The sequence below is a fragment of the Eriocheir sinensis genome, unplaced genomic scaffold (genome assembly GCF_024679095.1).
Source record: "Eriocheir sinensis breed Jianghai 21 unplaced genomic scaffold, ASM2467909v1 Scaffold1932, whole genome shotgun sequence".
Taxonomy (NCBI): Eukaryota; Metazoa; Arthropoda; class Malacostraca; order Decapoda; family Varunidae; genus Eriocheir; species Eriocheir sinensis.
Genome location: NW_026111331.1, coordinates 3,692 through 8,463, shown reverse-complemented (window position 1 = coordinate 8,463; position 4,772 = coordinate 3,692). Strand labels below are relative to the sequence as shown.

Below are 4,772 nucleotides of genomic sequence, written 5' to 3'. Positions count from 1 at the left end.
AGAGGTCAAAAAGGAGATTAAGTGGGTTCTCATGAGTGTGTTTTAGGGTCATGGGACCGAAAAGGGGTCAAACGACCACCAGGGCCATTAAACTATCCCTGAAATACCCAAAACTCCTATGAAAGCTTTGTCAAGTATGTGTGCTGGGCCGAAAGGTTTGAGAATATGGCCCAGGACGTATTTTGTTGACAGTTCACGATTTTGCTTGTGAAAGGATGTACATGTGTGAACTGTACGAACGCTGGTCTCTATAATTACCACAGAATGCCGTGTTGACTACAGTGTTGGCTGACTAATTGCCTGATGCTGTGTTGTCATAAGTTCATTAATTCATGTACCTGTTTTTCACTTTGATGGAACACTGAGCAACAGCTGAGTGAGTAGTGTGTTCCATCGTTCTCTGTCGTGGTGGATGTAGTGTTATGACGGATATATAGCGACGTCTTGGAGATGGTACGACAGCCTTAAATTAAACGGGAAGACCAAAGGAGATTAAGAAAAGGAGGAAAAGGGATCAAGGTTAAAAAATGATAGAAAGAGAGAAAAAAAAAAGATAAGCAGGAGAAAATTGAGGAAAAGGAATAGAGTAAGAAAATGATGTGAAGAAAAATATTAAGATAAGGAGAAGAAAGGGGAAGAGAAGGATAAGAGTGTAAAAAAGCAAATAGAAATAAAGAGAAAGAAAAGAAAGAAAATTAGGAAAAGGGGGAAGGTCCATCCTCCAGAAGCCTTGACATCATAAAAGAGAGAGAGAGAGAGAGAGAGAGAGAGAGAGAGAGAGAGAGAGAGAGAGAGAGAGAGAGAGAGAGAGAGAGAGAGAGAGAGAGAGAGAGAGAGAGAGCACCGTGAATGGGGTATACCCGGAAGAGTACAAATATCAGTAGTTATACAAAGTCTCTTACTCTGCCGCATTCAAGACACAGATAATCAAAAGGATAAAGATTGGGGAGCAGCGACGTAGCGATCTTTTTTTTTCTGTATCCTCTTATTTTGGCCCTTGAGCTTTCTGTCTTCTGTGTTGAAAAAAATAAAATAAAAATAAAACTGCCAAGTCCTTACCTCATCGATTTCCATTTTTTTTTTAGCAAACTCTTTATCATTGTTAGCTACCATTTTTATTTTTTTATTTTTTTAGTAGACACTTTTCTTCGTTTTATTTTTTGGCTGCAGAGGGGGAGGGGGGAACCATTATAATCCAAATTCTTCCTATTACTCTGTCCTGCCTCCTCCCTCCCTCCCTCCCTCTTCTTGCCTCCCTGCCCCCGTCCTTCCCTTCCAGCTCAAGGTCGGACCGGAACTAAGGACTACACAATGAAAAAAAAAATTGTGGCAGGAAAACGTGTAGGTGGAACTGACCATGACTGATGACGGACTAGATAAGTAAACAAATAAATAAGATGAACAAATAAGATAAACAAATAAACAAATAAAGGATATAGAGATAGAACTTATTTTTATTTATGCGGATTTTTTATTTATTTATCTACTTTTGCCCTTGAGCTGCTTCCTTAACTGCAAAAAGAAAAAAAACGATGGATAGATAAACATAATGATAGATAGCCATGCAGATAAATAGATAAAGAGTCAGACAAATACATGTTCGATCGTTAGATGATTTGATAGCTAGTTAGTTAATAGGTAGTCCAATAGTACCCTTGTATAGTACCCTTAGTTAGATAGGTAGTTAGATAGGTAGTTTAATAGTTAGACAGTTTGAATTAGTTAGTTCGTTAATTTTACTGTATTCTGTATTTGTTTATTTATTTATTTATTTGGATTATTTTTTTATTTTTTTTATTTTGGTGTTTTTCTTTTTCTTTTTTGTTTCTTTTTCCTTTTCTTTTCTTTATCTTTTTCTTTGTTTTCTTGCTGTTGTTTTTCTTTCTTGATGTTCTTTTATTTCATATCATCCTCTTGTTGATGTTCGTTGGTCTGGGTGAGCCGCTTTCCTCCCAGAAGAGACCCACCCATAATTTTGGTGATGTTAGTTAGGGGCCGAAAGGTGGATGATGTTTCTTATATTTTTCTTCTCTTGATGTGTTTTTCTTCTTGTTTTTCTTTTCCGATGTTTTTTTCTGTTCTTTTTCTTCTTATTTCTTTTCTTCGTGTTTTTTAATGTTCTTTTATTTCATATCATCCTCTTGTTGATGTTCTTCGTTGGTCTGGGTGAGCCGCTTTCCTCCCAGAAGAGACCCACCCATAATTTTGTTTATGTTAGTTTAAATGGGGCCGAAGGGTGGATGATGTTTCTTTGTATGTTACTTTTCTTGACGTTGTTCTGTTATTGTTGTTAATTTTCTCTTGCGATGTTTTTTCTTTTTACCATTTTTTTGGTGTTCCTTTCTATATCATCCCTTTTGATGTTCTTTGGTCTGGATGAGCCTCTTTCTCCCCAGAAAAGACTCACCCATAATTTTGAAGATGTTAGGGCCTGAAGGTGGATGATTTGTGTTTTTTATTTTATTTTCTTGATGTTTTGTTACTATATTTTCCTTTTTCTGGTGTTCCTTTTTATTTTCCTTTTCTTTGGTGTTCCCATCACGTGGATTGTCTACGACATCTAACGAGCACCACAAGCCCCGGTTTATTGTTCGGAGTTTGCTCTCCTAGGCAGACTGCCTACCACGGCTGACGAGCTCCACCTGCCCGGGTTTATTGTTCGGAGTTTGCTCTCCTAGGTGTATTACCTATGACGGCTCACGAGCCCAACCTGCCCGGGTTTATTGTTCGGAGTTTGCTCTCCTAGGTGTATTACCTATGACGGCTCACGAGCCCAACCTGCCCGGGTTTATTGTTCGGAGTTTGCTCTCCTAGGTGAATTGCCTACCACGGCTAACGAACCTCACCTGCCCGGGTTTGTAATCGGAGTTTGCTCTCCTAGGTGAACTGCTTTCGCTAACGACCTCCACCTGCCCGGGTTTGCAATCGGAGTTTGCTCTCCTAGATGAATTGCTTTCGCTAACGACCTCCACCTGCCCGGGTTTGTAATCGGAGTTTGCTCTCCTAGGTGAACTGCTCACGCTAACGACCTCCACCTGCCCGGTTTTGTTATCGGAGTTTGCTCTCCTAGATGAACTGCTTTCGCTAACGACCTCCACCTGCCCGGGTTTATTGTTCGGAGTTTGCTCTCCTAGGTGAATTGCCTACCACGGCTAACGAGCCCCACCTGCCCGGGTTTATTGTTCGGAGTTTGCTCTCCTAGGTGTATTACCTATGACGGCTCACGAGCCCAACCTGCCCGGGTTTATTGTTCGGAGTTTGCTCTCCTAGGTGAATTGCCTACCACGGCTAACGAGCCCCACCTGCCCGGCGTTGTAGCCGAAAGATCTCCGGCACCTCCGTCGGGGTCCCGATGGACGCCGAGGCGCCCTACCTGGAGCCCTTCAGTTCTGCCATGCTCGCCTGGGAGACCTTGGGCTCGCTGGCGCTCCACCCCCCCGCCGATTCGAATAGGGCGGATGCAAGAACTCGCTTCTTAAAACTACCAGACTGGATTATAAAATTAATCATAAATGCCGTGAAGGCGCCGGTCACCGCGTTTATCGGTTCTTGGATGAAGGACCGATGGGCCTCGGGGACGCGCACAAGCATCATAAGGAATCCTCGCCGCGCCTTCCGGCGCAGCATCCTTTTCCCTTTTCTTTCTTACTTCCAATTTTTCTTTTCAATTATATTTTCTTTCTCTGATTGACTGATTGATTGATTTTACATAGTAAGAATTGGTTCACCAATTAACGTCTTTCAGGTCCATTGCATTCACACATCTGCTGAGGGAGAACACCAGTGAGCGTGTTGACTCACGAGGACGGCCCACTAAAGTTTCCTAAGATTTGTATTGGGCTGCCACTTCTCTTTAGTCGTCTGTTCCTCTATTTTTCTCTACTTTATTTCATTCTATTTCTCCCTTTCTTTCATCCTTGCTCTCTATACATATATTTCTTTCAAACTTCTTCATCAGCCCCCTTTCCTTTCCATTCTCCCTCCCCTTCATCTCCCTCCATCCCTTTCATCCCCCTCGCCTCCCGCCCTTTGCTCTTTTTCTGTTATCATCACGACAGCTGTTTAACTTCTCTGCGGGGACTTTTTTTTTATGTTCGTGGATGTGACATGCTTCCCGGGGCGTCCATGTTGTTGCACAGCACCCTAGAATATTCTTGGCAAAGTGCTTCAAATTTTTGAAGCTTTTTGCATCACGCCAGTACCTCAGTGGATTGACATCAAAAGTCAAAACACCTTCTTCTAGGTACGTTTCAAGTTCTGCCTTCACCACTGTAGTGTCATTTGTTGATGCACTTGCCATCATTTGCCCAGCTGGAGGCATGTAGGCAAAAAGACGAGGTCGTGTTGCACTCATGCCAGCCGAAAAGACGAAAGGCTCACTCTCTTGAAATGTTTTCTTCTTCAAGGTCGACTGAGTTGACTCGGAAATAATTAGGTCCACAATCTTGGAAACCTTTTCCTTTTGCATTTTCTTACATGGCATCCATGCCAGCTTAAACCTGGGGCCCATGACAGCTGCGGCAATGACATCAGTCCGCTCAAGAAATGGATGCAACCTCTTTTTGATAGGTGACTGTAGTGCATATGCCAAGTTAAAGCAGTAGATCGGTTTACTGTCTCTCTCGTCGTCTTCACTCACATCTCATCCCCTACGCCTCCCATTTCCGTGACGTCACACATTTTTGCGGGCGGATCCTTCTTCCGAGCCACCCATCCCTCAGTAACTCCCTAAATCCTCTCCTACTCCTCCCCCATGGGACCTGAAGTTAATT

At 42.7% G+C, this 4,772-nt stretch overlaps 1 long non-coding RNA gene across 6 annotated transcripts; it reads left to right on the top strand.

Annotated features, from left to right (window-relative positions):
• Positions 1-2,343: 2,343 nt before the first annotated feature.
• On the top strand, positions 2,344-3,535 carry LOC126990720 (uncharacterized). 6 transcript variants are annotated; one of them, XR_007744669.1, is made up of 4 exons: positions 2,738-2,881; positions 2,945-3,007; positions 3,071-3,134; positions 3,203-3,534. It is a non-coding gene; the product is annotated as an uncharacterized LOC126990720 (long non-coding RNA). The 6 variants fall into 6 exon arrangements; XR_007744671.1 differs by having other exon boundaries at positions 3,071-3,202; positions 3,271-3,534; XR_007744670.1 differs by lacking the exon at positions 2,945-3,007 and having other exon boundaries at positions 2,344-2,881; positions 3,008-3,134; positions 3,203-3,535.
• Positions 3,536-4,772: the final 1,237 nt, after the last annotated feature.